This window comes from Macrobrachium rosenbergii, chromosome 3, assembly GCF_040412425.1.
Source record: "Macrobrachium rosenbergii isolate ZJJX-2024 chromosome 3, ASM4041242v1, whole genome shotgun sequence".
Classification (NCBI taxonomy): domain Eukaryota; kingdom Metazoa; phylum Arthropoda; class Malacostraca; order Decapoda; family Palaemonidae; genus Macrobrachium; species Macrobrachium rosenbergii.
The window spans coordinates 26,398,698-26,415,893 of NC_089743.1; the positions used below are offsets into that span (position 1 = coordinate 26,398,698).

Genomic DNA, 17,196 nt, shown 5'->3' on the forward strand with positions numbered 1-17,196 from the left:
ATATATATATATATATATATATATATATATATATATATATATATATATATATATATATATATTATATATATATATATAAACTAGCTGACCAACCCGGTGTTCCCAGGATAACTCTGAATGACAACTGATAAACTTTCTCTTTCTCTCTCTCTCCAACTCTCCCTCACTTTTAGGCCATTTCTCCTCCCAAACACCCCCTCTACTCACTCTCTCTCTCTCACTCACTTCCTCTCCCTCTCTCACTCACTTCCTCTCCCTCTCTCACTCACTTCCTCTCCTTCTCACTATTTCTATCTCTCACTCTCTCTCTTTCTCTCTCCATCCCTCCCTGCCTCTTTCCTCTCCCTAACCCTACTCTCTCTCTCTCACTTCCTCTCCCTCTTGCTCTCTCTCTCTCTCTCTCACTTCCTCTATCCCTCACTATTTCTTTCTCTCATTCTCTCTCTCTTTCTCTCTCTAACCCTCCCTGTCTCTTTCTCTCTTTCGTTTCCCAAACATCCCCTCTACTCTCTCTCTCTTTTTTTCTCTCTCCAACCCCCCCTGTCTCTTTCCCTCTTTCTTCTCCCTAACACCCCCTCTACTCTCTCTCTGTTACCCACTTCCCAATCCCCAGCCCTTTTGGTGCCATTGATGCCTTACCCCCAACGTATTCTTTTCCAGATACTAAGTCAAATGTATACCGAAATTAGGTATGATAAATTTGTAAAGTTACTAACTCTAAGGGTGGAACCAGCCACATTTCAGGGAATCCCCCCCCCCTTCCTTCGGTGCCCTTTGGTGCCAGTGATGTCTTAGCCTCCATATTCTTTTCAGGGTAGTAAGTCATATGTATACCAAGTTTGATTGAAATTGCTCAGTGCATTCCAGAGTTGTGCTGGAACATACATACATACATCCATTTATATATATATATATATATATATATATATATATATATATATATATATATATATATATATATATATGTCATGAAGTGTTCTAATCATAGAATTCAAAAATTTACCTCACTTCAGCCAGATACCTGAACTCTCATAACATAACAATAAAATTGCGACTGAGTACGCTAAAGGAAACAATGATCCCTTAAAAAGCTCATTAATCATGCGAAAAAACAGACCAAGTTTATCAAAACTTGTGTGAGGTATCAACAATTAAACTAGAAACATACTAAAGTAAAAGGGCATCACTTCACCAAACAACTTTGTTTCCCTGGTCTTAATTCACTTCAGCAAAACTAAAGGAACAAAACACGTTTATCACTTTCCCTTATGTACACAATTAATCCTATTCACTGGTGGCCAATAAATGAAACACTGTTTTTAAAAATTTTAAATACAAACATTTATTTTTAATTCAAAGTTTATAATTAGAACTCACAATCTGAAAAATTTACTATAACTTGAAAACAACACTAAATTTAATCAATTCTTGAGTTAAATTACAAAGGTTAATTTATCAAGAAATTAAATCAATAAAGCAAAACAAACTATCCAGAAATACTTCAGACTTGAAAAGAAAATCTAAGTAAATGAAAATCAAATCAGGTATACAATGTAAAATTATTAAGAAATACTAAAAATGCTTGGTAAATAAATGTTAAATCACCAATATATAAAATGTGAAAAATTAAGAGATTGCTAACACAAGAATACACAAAAATACACAAAAGATTTACCAAAAACAATTTCATTAAGGCCAAAATCCCTTAATACACCTTATTATACCATGGTAATAATAAGTAAAACTCACTTTACCTTACACAAGGTTGCGAAAACTTTCACAAAATTTACTCCAAATGCAGCTGTTCGAGATTCACAAAACACACTTTTTTGTTAGGTGCCGTTACAAATATACACACTTTTATTGTGGTTATCAGATCTCAAAAGCTAACGTTAATACCAAAGACCACAAATATTTTACGTTAATAATTTCTCTCTTTTGGAGAGAGAGAGAGAGAGAGAGAGAGAGAGAGAGAGAGAGAGAGAGAGAGAGAGCCACACAAAAGGTCTTTGAAACCACAATCAGCAAATTTTTAAGATTCTAACTATAAGTAAAACTATCAGATGACGTAATCGATCGAGACGTGCTTTTACTCTCAAAAAGGTTATATGACTCAACAGAAAATCGTATGGGATGCGGCCAGAACAATAAATGTGACACTGTGAAATCATTCATCTTTTTCCCGTGTGAGACAAAAATCTTACATGACTCGACTGTTATCCTGACCTGTCAACACGTTATCTTGTGCAATGACAATCAAAGCAAAACAAAGCATTCGCAGAACACACGTGGCTGGCAGACAAAATACACGATCATATAGTATGTTATTATTAAAAATGTATTATTAGTTCTAAATTATGCTGTTAAGTTGTCTAAATCATTAATTCTTGTGAGATCTGACATTACACTACATACGATATTTCAATAACTATTATCATTACACAGAATGCATTATAACTAGAACAGTGAATTTATCAAAATCATGGGAAGATTACATATTACAATGCAACATCATGAATATATACATACATACACATATATATATATATATATATATATATATATATATATATATATATATATATATATATATATATATATATATATATATATATATATATATATATATATATATATATATATAATCATGAAGCTACAAATGTTGTTTAATATCAAATTCATGCTGCTTCGGGAATATCCCCGATGGGGAGTTATCACCGCAGGGGAATTTGTAAGTGATAAATGGATCGGTACTGCTGGGTCTCAATCCCTCAACACAGTTACCTTCCAAGAACTCCAGTTGACAGTCTATCCACTGAGCCATCAAGAAAGGTATAAGCTAATGCTGAATCTGCTGTACTTGTTTACCCATCGAGACTGGGGAATTTATACTTAGCTTTGGCATTAACCCACCTCCACCATGACAGCTCATTGGTACGTTTGGAACATGCAGCTCTTATTATGAAATTTTTATCACACTGTGATTTATATACAATCATGAAGCTACAAAATGTTGTTTAATATCAAATTCACACTACTTCCGGAATATCCCTGATGGGAAATTGTCACCGAAGGAGATTTTATAAGTGAGAAATGGATCAGTAATGCCGGGTCTCGATCCCTTGACACAATTACCTTCCAACAACTCCAGTTGATGGTCTACCCACTGAGCCATCAAGAGAGATATAAGTTAATGCCGAATTCACTGTACTTATTTACCTGTCGACAGCAGGGAAATTATACTTAGCTTCAGCATTAACCAGCCTCCACCATGACAGCTCATTGGTACATTTGGAACACGCAGCTCTTATTATGAAATTTTTATCACACCGTGTTTTATATATAATCATGAAACTACAAATGATGTTTAATATAAAATTCACGCTACTTCGGGAGTATCCCCGATGGGTAGACCATCGACTGGAGTTGTTGGAAGGTAATTGTGTCGAGGGATCGAGACCCTGCAGTGCCGATCCATTTATCACTTATAAATTCTCCTTCGGTGATAATTCCCCATCGGGGCTATTCCAGAATTAAAGTGAATTTGATATTCAACAACATTTGTAGCTTCATGATTGTATATAAATCACGTGTGATAAAAATTTCATATATATACATACATTTTATATATATACTGTATATATATATATATATATATATATATATATATATATATATATATATATATATATATATATATATATATATATATAAAGATATTGACTGACACTGAAAGTGAATAAAAAAGTGACGATGCAAATTTGGCTAACTGGCGTTGCTGTAATTTTACGATTTATGACTGACACAAACTTAACATTGTCCACTTCAATTTTACGTAGAAAGTTCATGAATTAAAATGTTTGTTTACTCTGTGAAAAATATGTATTAAATATTGGAATGTAAAGTGTTAAAATAATATGACGTGTGACAACAAAATCACATATAAAATTTTCAAATGATATCAACGGGTTCGAATACCGTTACTCTGCCTATCACCTCCACGTTTACCAATGCCAGATGTACGTATTACGATCGCATAGTTTTTGCTTTTTTTATAGTTTTCCTAAATGAGGAACGTAAACTGGCAGCGGGTGGAATACAAAATATGTACATTATCTCTTGAAAGCTGCAACTGTTAGGAGGATGTAAGCTGGAGTGTTTTTTGTCACTTCCGAAGATCTAGCCACTCTTTCTTTTTAACATCAAGATAAATTCTGTTCGGTTTAAGAATGTACCCGTAATGAAAATCTCTGAGGATGGTCCTGCAAGCTTTTACGGATTCAGCAACAGATGAAGGCATAATAATAAAGAAAAAAACCACAAAAACAAACAAACAATGTACTGCAAGTGATCGTGTTCTCATTTTTCTACTGATTTTAAACAGAATGGCTACCGTTTTGTACTCGCATTTTGGCATCTTCACATTAAAAATCTCATGAACTTTTCATTCAAATCTTTGTGTGTGTGTGTGTGTGTGTGTGTGTGTGTGTGTGTGTGTGTGTGTGTGTGTGTGTGTGTGTGTGTGCGCGCTCGCTCGCGCGCAGGGCTTTTTACGGTTTTGGTATTTATTTGTTTGTGTCAAACGAAATCCTTGCACAATTCAAAACCCTTCGTAAGCTACCTAAGTCAATAAGCAATGCACGATATTTACTGATACACAAACTTATTATATTAATCCCATTTTATTAAAGAATATCAACTTAATTTAAACATGGACTAAAATAACGATAAACAACTCGAGAGAGAGAGAGAGAGAGAGAGAGAGAGAGAGAGAGAGAATCGTTGAGAGGATGGGGGTAATCGTATGAATAGGTCTGTCTGTTTATCCCTACCCTCCTCTCTCTCTCTCTCTCTCTCTCTCTCTCTCTCTGGCATCGTGTATTTTAATATACCTTTAATAATGTTAAATCCCTTAGTAAAGTCCGAGTAATTTAAGTGCGTATATTAGTAAATATCGTGCACTGGGCATTGTATCAATGTTTCGACTCATGATAGGCTATACGACAGCCTGATCTCAAGTACCTTAGAACGTGTTTCGGACGGTGCGGTGTTGAAATTTCGAACATTTCTGTATGACATACCGACGAAATAACAATATTGCTGTAATATATCTCTAATAAATCCTGCACACGCACACATTCACACACGCACACATGAAAAATGGGATGAATTATGATTCTTCATGTGGACATACCAAAATGCAGTACCAACGTTAACTACTTGCTCAGTATACAATCGGCAAACAAACGCACATCCACACTCACTTTACTATTCCTACCAACCTGTACTGCATTGCGTTACTGAACTGAACATCTTAGAAGATCCTCCTCAAAAATTGCAATGAAATAATGCGACTTGACAAGAGAGGGAAGAAAGAATGAAACAGATTTTCACACGATGCTACACTGGTGTCCTCTAGCCTACGCTGTCCAGTCTTGGGTGTTCGTTACTTTACATTTATCAGGAGGCCAGACGCTGAATTGTCTGCCGAGTCGATGTACCCCCGTATTGTAATAAATTCTTCTTCACACAGCAAAAGGAAGGCATCAAATCCTCGATCTCTTACACATGTTTCAAAAGGAATGGCTGTTTTTCCACTGAGTAAGTCATAATTATTTTGTTTCTGTTATTTCATCTGCATACACACAAAAATATGACACCTGCGCAAATGCATGTATGCCTTACAATAATGACCATACCTTATTTTCTGCTCATATTAATTTTTGTATATGGACAAACAATAAGAATATTACTTTCTGTAATTACACACTTATTGGTAGAAGAATTACACAACCACAAATGCAACTTTATAGGTTAGCTATACAACACAACTATTCAAAGTTTAGCATATAGTAAACACAGAGAATTCCCTGGAGTTTTCTTAAACCAAAATAAAGATTATTGAAAGTTTTGTGCAAGCCCAAAAAATCAACTCTTGTATCAGCAAATGTAACAACAACAGGCAAGGATTAGAAGTTCTTATAAGCAATGACAAAGGTTTCATGCAATAACAGTCTTAGGTTTTGTTTTACAACATAAAAACAATTAAATAATTTGAATAGACAAGCGCAAAAATATTTAAATATTAACATATTACTTCTAAAATAAAAAATCATAACTTTTCTTCAAAATCCAAAGAGATCATAATTGTTGTTTTACTTTTTCGGAACATACATAATTTTTCCTTTACGTAATTTGAAATATATTTTGCACGCTGCTAACATTCGTTTATTTCAGACATTTATTGGAATACTTCAAACCAATGTAACTTAGTTTTATCGTGATTTATATAGGGCATTTTTACCTTTTGAATCTTTAACGAATATCTTTTTTAAAATTATTTTCAGCTATGTGGTTATTATACTCACTGTCTTTTCATTACTTTTTAGATTAAAAGGGGTTCGTGTCATGAAACTAACCAAGACTGATCTCCAAAAAGGGCACAAAATGGTAAGATATTTTTTATGACCTTTCCAATTTTACGAAACTAGACTCTGTTTAGTTTCTTCACTTTCACTGATATCAACAACAAATTAAAGATACAACTTTTCCTAGTGAATAATATTCTGAAATGGAAAAATGAAACTTTATAGCGATCCAGAGCTCTAATACTCTTGAAACCAAGCCCTTTTTTTTTTTTTTTATTCAGAAGAGCTTTTTCTAAATATTTTGAAAAATAAAAAAAAAGAATTTAAAAAAGTACCGAAACGAAAAGTTTAAGAAAAATTAGAAATTGAATTTTGGAAAATACAAAAACGTAGGTTATAACTGCAAATGTTTTTAGTAGTTCTCTTATACCTTTAAAGCAACATACATCATCAGATATAACTTCAGGAACTGAACTGTAAATGGTTTAAAAATGCAAATGATGATATAAGAAATTTTACCTCTAAAACTGCCCTGTTCACTGCATTAAAGTCCATTATATTATTTTTCTACCAGATTCATCGAAAATTAGACTTAGAGAAAACTTTTCATCGGACATATTATTCGGAAACTACAATTTCACCGCATTTTCCATCTTCAAAATTTGCATCCTCCCACAGAAAGTCCAAATTTCGATCGACACCTTCAATGAGAAACCACCAGAGAATAATGCCCCTTCCGCTTCTTTGCTTGAAATAAATTATTGCTTTTATTTTTACTTAATTATTGCTTTTATTTTTACTTAACTGAGTCACTAAACCAATTCGGAATGTCACATGTTTGACCATTCATCTATAGCTCCGGTTATCGCACACGTCAATGCCAAATTTATACCTGCAGGCGGGCATACATAAGTTTTTGGGGATCTTTTTGGCTGGCTGTCGAAACCGGAAGTTGGGGGGAGTGGTGCCCCTTTTCCAATTGGCTGGGAGAGGAATAATTCATATGGGAGAGTCTAGTTGACTGACAAAGGAGCAACAAAGAAACTTATTCGAGAGATTGAGGCACTGCAATACTCACTCAGCGGTGCTATTATTATTATTATTATTATTATTATTATTATTATTATTATTATTATTATTATTATTATTATTATTATTATTATTATTATTTTATGCAGAGGGGGTTACCATTTTGTAATCAAAGCTTTATAAAGTGAAGGTCCCTGAAATACTCTTCAACTAGATCGCCACTACAGTATATCTGAAATCGTGGTTATCTGCGAGATGCATTAATCCTTAAGCTGTCTCCAGGCTCATAATGCCGTACCGTCAAACGCATCGGTAAACACGCGCTGATAATTCCAAGGAACTTCCAAATTTTGCGCCAGACTAAAATTATACAAAGAAGGGCGAATACAGTTGATTTTGTACATGCTCTCACCACCATATGAGTAAACTGACATCTCCACCCCCATTTCAGCATGAGAACTAGAAGAATTGACTTTAAGAAATCTGAATTTTATAAGCTCTATTAATTTAATTTTTGGTTTCAGGATATATTTTATCTAAGTATTTCTTTAATCTTGATTTCCACAATTTTTGCCTTTAAAACTAACATTATATTTCATTGCAAACACCTTGAGAGGAATGTGCTTTTCATAATTTAACCCGAATCCAAAGAAAACATTTGAAAAATAAGTCATCTTTTTTTGATAAAAAATATAACATCTCTACAAATTAAAACAACGTAATAATACTCGGAAAAACAAGAAAAATATAAAAGTTTTTATTCACATACAAAACACGCAGAAATACTCCTTTTCAATAAGCAAATTCCTGTCTTTCATATTGGAAACAAATACGTATCAATACTACGACCCGCCTTAAAAAGGCTATGAAAGTTGTCGCCCACAACAGAGGAGATTTTCAGGGCAATACAAGGACTTGCTGTATTTGTTTTGAACTTCATTCGAACTTAATGCGATCAAGTTAACGTTATATTTAATGTAATCTCACATATGAAAAATAATTTCTGTTGATAAACTGAGATTGTAGAAAAGGTAACGGCCTTTGACAACGGTTACTGAAATCTTGGACAACAAAAACTAACCCTCCAGTTTAAAACTCACGAATGGCAACGTTGGCTGATTTCATTGGACATCGATGACCAACATTAGCGTCTTCTCTTCGCAGACGTGCGAAGATGCCGAGGAGGTATGGAACCAGGATCATGACCTACCAGGGTGTCTCCGAATTGAGGCAAGTTACCAGGGTAATAACGTCATTGGACCCATTTACTCCAATAAAATCACAGCCTTTCGTAAGTGTTGCCAGACTGAATTCGTTTCGTTGACGTAAACATAAGGCAATTGCTATTTCTATTCCTTTCACTCATTCTAACACCGTATTTGTACTGCTTTCTCCGGGTTTACAAATGTCTACTTCAATTTTTATTCCTTTCACTGGGTCTACCAAAGTCATTTATATTTGTATTTCTTTCAGTAGGTCTACTATAGTCTATTTAAATTCACATTACTTTCACTTGGTCTACCAGGCTATTTAAATTTATATTCCTATCACTCGGACTGCCGAAGTCTATTTAAATCTGTATTCCTTTCACTGGGTCGAACAATGTCTATTACAATTTGTATTCCTTTCACTGGGCCTACCAAAGTTTAATTAAATATGTGTTCCTTTCACTGGGTCTACCATAGCCTATTGCAATTTGTATTCCTTCCAACTGGTATACCAAAGTTTATTTCAATTCGTAGTCCTTTAACTTGGTCTACCAGTCTATTTAAATTTATTTTCCTTTCACTGAGTACACCAAAGTTTATTTATATCTGCAATCTTTTCACTAGGTCTGCCAAAGCCTATTTAATTTCGTTTTCCTTTCACTGGGTCTACCAGTCTATTAAAATTTGTATTCCCTTCACTGGATCTACCAAAGTTTAATTAAATCTGAATTCCTTTCACTGGGTCTACCAAGGCCTATTTCAATTTGTATTTTTTTTCACTAGATCTATCATAGTCTATTTGAATTTATATTCCTTCCACTGGGTCTACCAAAGTCTTTTCCAATTTGTATTCCTTTCATTGGGTCTACCAAAGTCTATTCCAATTTGTATTCCTTTTACTGGGTCTACCAAAGCCTACTTCAGTTTGTATTCCTTTCACTGGGTCTACCAGAGTCTATTCCAATTTGTATTCCTTTTACTGGGTCTACCAAAGCCTACTTCAGTTTGTATTCCTTTCACTGGGTCTACCACAGTCTATTCCAATTTGCATTCCTTTCACTGGTCTACTAAAATCTATTTCAATTTACATTCCTTTCACTGGGTCTACCAAAGTCTATTGCAATATCTATTCCTTTCACTGGGTCTACCTAATTCTATTTCAATTTGTATTCCTTTCACTGGGTCTACCAAAGTCTATTTCAATTTGTATTCCTTTCACTCGGTCTACCAAAGTCTATTTCAGTTTGTATTCCTTTCACTGGGTCTACCAAAGTCTATTTCAATTTGTACTCCTTTCACTGGGTCTACCTAAGTCTATTCCAATTTGTATTCCTTTCACTGGTCTACTAAAGTCTATTTCAATTTGCATTCCTTTCACTGATTCTACCAAAGCCTATTTCAATTTTTATTCCTTTCACTGGGTCTACCTAAGTCTATTTCAATCTGTATTCCTTTCACTGGGTCTACTAAAGTATTTCAATTTGTATTCCTTTCACTGGGTCTACCTAAGTTTCATTAAATGTACATTCCTTTCACTGGGTCTACCATAGTTTGTATAAATTTGTATTCCTTTCACTTGGTTTCCCGAAGTCTATTTCAACTCGTATTCCTTTCACTGGGTCTGTCTGCCAGTCTATTTAAATTTGTATTCCCTTACTTTATACGTTAGTCAGTTACGGTATTGGACATAGACATGAAACAGATATTACTGTATATTAAGTATGTTATAAGGCTAAATGTATGCGCAACCCTCGCAGACAGAAACACCTGTTTGCAGTGGAAAAGATTCTGCCCATGTGACCAGATTTGGTGCAACTACTGATAGCATTCCATCATCACAAGCAGAAAAAAACTGGGAATGCACTTTTAAAACTCTATTTTTTCACATTCCCATTATTGTTAAACAGCTGTGTTTTTTTAGACATTCATGATAACAATCATACAAAATCATTAGTACAACTTTTATAACATGCGCCTTTTTTTGTGATAAGTTCAACTTAATTGCATTTCATATGCTTACTTTTGTCTGGCCAAATGTTTTGAAAGAAAATCAAGTTGCTGTCGCACAACCACATTTCTAGTATCTTTTGGCTTCTTGCCGTCCAAGTTTACATAGATGCAAAATAAAAGTTTTCCAATGTCATCCTCTTACGGACAAAATTGCAAATTAAATAAACACAAAGCTAGCGTGATTAAGTTAACATAGCACCAATATATTGCATAGCATATCCCTTCAACAGTTTGAATAGGCCTACAGTGTTCTATTCATATTTGCAGAAAGCTAGCATCTGCCTGTGGAATACAGCATCTAAAATGTTAAACATATATATTGAATTGATTCTATTAAGTGTACTGCTAAGCTAACAACTTATAATTATTGCCTTTGAAGGCGGAATGACGCATGTTTACAGAAGAAATGTTTTGGCCCATATAACAGCATAAGTAAAGGGGAAAAAAAAAAAACAGTCCTTCTAACGGCACTTTAATGCACAGCATGCAGTTTCAAAACTCACTGCCCTCATATTATAAAGTCAAATTACGATATCCTGAAATTACCTTCTAAGTAACTCTGAACTTGCCGAGTGACCACACCCTTGTGAGTATCCTAGAGTATATTATATCAAACTCATAAAAAGTTGCAGTAAACCGATACTAATCAAAACTTTCATTGCTCAAGCTGCGGTTGCAAAGGTATATTTTCTGCCATGTTTTGGTATCTTGGCTTTCTAATTTGCTCAACGAAGCATGTATTGGCAGTAAAACTGAAGCTGGTCAGCCAAAGATCGGCACCTTTGTTCACAGGAGGAATAGACAAGGATGGCTATCCAATACCTTCTCCCAACTGGCAACACACAAATAGTATCAACATAGCATTACCTAGAAGTGTTATATCATATGATATATTTTAGGAAAAAGATTTTCCTCTTTTGACTTGCACAGGCCTTAACAATTTTCAGTTTCAGAAATATGCTCTGCCTATGGCCTGCTTCAGTAGTCGACGTTTCGAATCCCCAGGGAAAGAAGTTAACTTTAGCTTCTATTGTCAGGTGATACTGCCTCCTCATAATTGTGCATCACCTCTGGCCCACTGGAGAGGGGGATTAGATATCTCCACCCACTGCAGGTGGGGCATATCTGGTTCCTCTCCTTTTATGCCTTCAGTAGCTGAATGAACTAAGCATCTGTTTAGTCAATTTCGTTTCAGTGGTCGACGGTTCGAGTTCCCAAGGAAGGAGATTATTGTTAAAAATAACAATAATAACAGTGGAAATCAATGCACAAGTCTAAACTTGAATGATAATAGTAGTAGTATACGTAAATAAGCCAGTGCTAATAAAGGCCATAGTCTCAATGTAGGTTAAAATAACAACAATAATAACCACAAAAATCTGCACCCCAAGCCAATTAGATGTCCACTTACCTGACCAAGCATGTTGCAAATGACATTTTTCTTGCGCAGCACGCCCACATCAGCAGAATATTTTACACTTTAAAGTAATTTCCTTTCCAAAAAGTGCCGGTTTTATGATAATTATGGACTAGTATAGATCTGCATAATGTAGGGTGCTTTGGTCAGACTCGCTCATAATTAAGATGAAACGCTGAAACACTTCCGGTGGTGCCCCATGAGCACCTTTCCCGGTATCTTTCTGCATCTTGTAGCAAGCTGTGGAACAATTAGCCAGCAGTTGACTGATATATCCCTTTGAACTATAGCCGATTCACTTAAGGTAGATTCTTGGGCCTACAAGACATTTGTTTAGCGGCCTCTGATTGGCTGGTACCGCGAGGTAGGCGACTCGCTCACTGTCTCATTTTTACGTATGTAGCTCAGAAAACTAGCAATATGTTTATATATTTCTTCATTTATCTCATGTTTTGAACAAGATAGGAAAGTTTTGGTAATACCATAGGATTCGGTGTTAATTGTACCAGTACCACTAAATATGATTTCCTGAAATCAATAAGAGAAAAGACAAAGGAATTACAACGAGTAAAAGTGAAGAGAGGAGCATTTAATTCTTTATACCTGTTTTTACTTCTCATCAGATTTTGCATCATTCATGCGATCAAGATAAAATAAAACTTGTCTTTTCTTACAATAAATTCACCCTGAATACGCTGGTGCTTTCAGATTTTAGATGCGTGTGATATGTGAAGAGAAAATGAAGAATATTTCTTATTATGTTGCATCTGTTCTTGACTCAGTTTGCCGAGAGACGGTGATCTGCAAGACACCGCGTTGGTCCTCTAAGCCGTTGACAGTTGCCAATTAGCGATATGAGAAGTTTGGAGTTTCGACATTTGCTCTATTGTCACTCCAATATCATATATATCCGTATGTCTGGACATATCTGATACGAAAAAAAAAAAAATAATCAGATGGATGCATCTGGATGTGTTGGGTTCAATTTAGTCTAGAAATTTGCATACATATTGTAGACTACATGATAAATAACAGGCCTACATAATGATGAGTTCATTATTATGGCCGCTCAATTCTCTGGTCAATAACATCAAAAGCTTATTTTTCATATGTTCATTCAATGAACGAAAGTACATTTTTTATTTCGTACCATAAAATCTGTCGGCAATGTCTAAATTGAAGCCAGCACATCCAGATGCATCCATCTGATTATTTTTTTTTTATTAGATATTAGATATGTCCAGACATACGGACATATATGATATTGTAGTGAAAATGTTCGACAGTCATAATGGGAATTCTATGCATTTATTTACGGAAAGTGTAATGACAATAATACAGCAAATATTGCCGAAACTGCAAATTCTCATATTGCTAATTGGCAACTGTCAACGGCCGAGAGGTCCAACGTCTCTTGGTAAACTGCGTCAAGAACGGATGCAACATAATAAGACATATTCTTCATTTTCTCTTCACATATCACACGCATCTAAAATCTGAAAGCACCAGCGTATTCAGAGTGAATTTATTGTGTGAAAAGACAAGTTTTATTTTATCTTGATCGCATGAATGATGCAAAATCTGACGAGTAAAAACAGGTATAAAGAATTAAATGCTTCTCTCTTCACTTTTACTCGTTGTAATTCCTTTGTGTTTTCTCTTATTGATTTCAGGAAATCATATTTCGTTGTACAATTAATACAGAATCTTATGGTATGACCAAAACTGTCCTATCTTGTTCAAAACGTGAGATAAATGAAGAAATATATAAACATATTGCTAGTTTTCTGAGCTACATACGTAAAAATGAGACAGTGAACGAGTCGCCTACCTCGCGGTACCAGCCAATCAGAGGCCGCCAAACAAACGTCTGGTAGGCCCAAGAATCTACCTTAAGTGAATCGGCTATAGTATTACAAATGAGCCTAAACTGGTGACATAAATTAGGTTATCTACGTTCTAGTTTATGCATCATTGCTGGAACAAACATACACAGCTTCAGTCAGATAAACAACGTCGACTGTACACAAATATGAAACATGAATTTCCTTGTTCCCTGCAACAAACATGCAATATTATTCCCGTATGAGAAACAAATGTCAGTCTGTTTGTGTTATTATATAAACATTTATAAGAAGAATAATTATGCTTCTTCTTTTCAGCATCCAGACTGAGAATACATCGCATTTCAACGACGCAATTGCAAGCAAATGGAGAACTGTGGTTACTCACGGACCTAGTCAAGAATGGTAAGTTGAGGCATCAATGACCTCCACATTCGAGGGTGTCCATGTACATACACAAATTTATGAAAGAGTCCATCCATCCCTACACACACACACACACACACACACACACATATATATACGTACATATAAATATATAATCATTTATTCAATCACATTATAACCCATCTATATTATATATTAACACAAACATTACTGCACAGCATGTATGTGTATTATATATATATATATATATATATATATATATATATATATATATATATATATATATATATATATATATACTGCCTGTGTATACACACACACATATATATAATCATCTATATTGTATGTTAACACAATAATTACTTACATATATATGCAAACATACATACATATACATACACACACAAATATATATATATATATATATATATATATATATATATATATATATATATATATATATATATATATATATATATATATATATATATATACACACATAAGTATACCTTAGTTTTACCAGACCACTGAGCTGATTAACAGCTCTCCTAGGGCTGGCCCGAAGGATTAGACTTATTTTACGTGGCTAAGAACCAATTGGTTACTCAGCAACAGGACCTACAGCTTATTGTGGAATCCAAACCACATTATAGCGAGAAATGAATTTCTGTCACCAGAAATAAACTCCTCTAACTCTTCATCAGTCAACCGGGGGAATTGAACTCCGGCCCATCGAGTGACACTCTGAAGCTCAATCGACTCAGCCAACGAAGGGCTATACACACATAAAAGTGAATATTTGTATGTTTGTTTGGATGCTATAGAAATCCAATCTGCTTGACAGACCCAGACAAAATTTTCATGGCCTCTATGTCACCCCAGAAAGGTTGATAACTCAAAATCAAACCCATACCCCATGACAGACATACAAATACAGGCAAAACACATGAAATTTTCGTTTTAACGTCACCTTTTCCTTCAGTGTTTTGTGGGTTAATTCTCATTTTTCACCTGACGCTCCATCTTTTCTTCCAGGTGCTGTCAGACGTATGATTAACCTACAACAATAAATCCAAATCCCTTTTAACATCAATTTTTGATCAGAAAATACGTGAATTCTTATCATAATTTATGACAAATTGCTAATATAATTGTTTGTTATCTTGATAAAATCAACATTGAAAACCTACAGTGCATACAACAAGAGGAACCCGACGAAGTTCCAGCTTCCCTCCCACGGCTGTGTGAAAGAAATCTTTGTCATATATCACTACCAGTGTAACCAAACCCTTGTTATTTTTAAACATTTTTTATTCAATAAATGTATTGTTACAAAGTCTTAAATTTAATATACAGTATTTTATAACAGATTTGGCTTGATAAAATGCTTGAAGAGTGTACATTGTTCGTGATTTTTCTTCACGAAAACGCTGCTATGTATATATATATATATATATATATATATATATATATATATATATATATATATATATGGATGGATGGATGCTCATAGTCCGGATACAGGTTCGAAGCCTGGCCCAGACGTCAGAATGTCTTTATAAGTCGTGCATTTGGATCTTAGGCTTTGCAGTGACAAGCAAATCCAAGAAAAAGTGTGACGAAATCGAGAAGTTAAGAGGGCATTATGGTTCTTGCAGTTACACAGCTATCTAGTAAAAAGTGACCTATATATATATATATATATATATATATATATATATATATATATATATATATATATATATATATATATATACATACACACAGGTGTGACAATAAAGAAGGGAAATTTATCTCAAAATAGTTTTATTACGAAATCTACAGAGAAATCATGTATTGTCCCCTTCAGAGTAATCCCCCCAGAGTTAATGCACTTCTGCATTCGCGTCTGCCACCCACGGAAGCACTCGCCAAAGTCCTCCTCCTTGAGGCCCCTTTGCTCCCTCGTCACAGTGGCCTTGATCTCTTCTACAGAGGCGGAAGGGGTTGCTTGGAGCACAGTTTTCAGCCTGGGGAAGAACCAGAAGTTGCATAGTGCGAGATCTGGGGAATAAAGAAGGTGGTCGAGAACTACGATCTGTTTGTCGGCCAAGAACTGCCTCACACTGAGCGCGGTGTGTGTAGGCGCGTTGTTGTTGTGGTGAAGCAGCCATGAACTCTCTCCACAGAACCCACCTGGGGCGCCGCACCTGGTCATGGAGGCGATTGAGGACATCGTATCTTCTCCATAAGCCTCTTGGAGAAGTTTGAGATATTTGGTTGGGCCCTTTTCCCACCTAGCCAGGAATTTCAAATCAATTCTCTGCTCCATGTTTGCACCACTTCCAGTTGCGTGACAAGGCGTAACAGCAGTGTGATACACAACAACCTGAAACAGAAGCACAGAGTGAGTGAGGTGAATATTATAGCAGAATAGTGGTGAGATGTTGCGCAACACAGTTCTTGGATGGGTCGATCTCGCACTCGGCTGCGCACTCTCCTAGGCCCGCGTTCGATTCCGCGGCCGGCCAATGAAGAATTAAAGGAATTCATTTCTGGTGATAGAAATTCATTTCTCACTATAATGTGGTTCGGATTCCACAATAAGCTGTAGGTCCCGTTGCTAGGTAACCAACTGGTTCTTAGCCACGTAAAATAAGTCTAATCCTTTGGGCCAGCCCTAGGAGAGGTGTTAATCAGCTCAGTGGTCTGGTTAAACTAAGGTATACTTAACTTTTGCGCAACACAGTGACATAAGCAGTTAGCCAATTGGCATTGAGGCATAAGTGTGGCTTCCACAGTCTCGTTTCTTTATTGTCACACCTCGTGTATGTATGTATGTATGTATGTATGTATGTATGTATGTATGTATATATATATATATATATATATATATATATATATATATATATATATATATATCTATCTATCTATCTATCTATCTATCTATCTAT

The 17,196-nt window shown here is 35.1% G+C and overlaps 1 protein-coding gene across 2 annotated transcripts in view; it reads right to left on the reverse strand.

Moving 5' to 3' along the window:
- Nucleotides 1-17,196, reverse strand: part of LOC136853546 (WD repeat domain phosphoinositide-interacting protein 4-like) — a 448,994-nt gene that overhangs the window by 195,212 nt on the left and 236,586 nt on the right. The window lies entirely within an intron of this gene.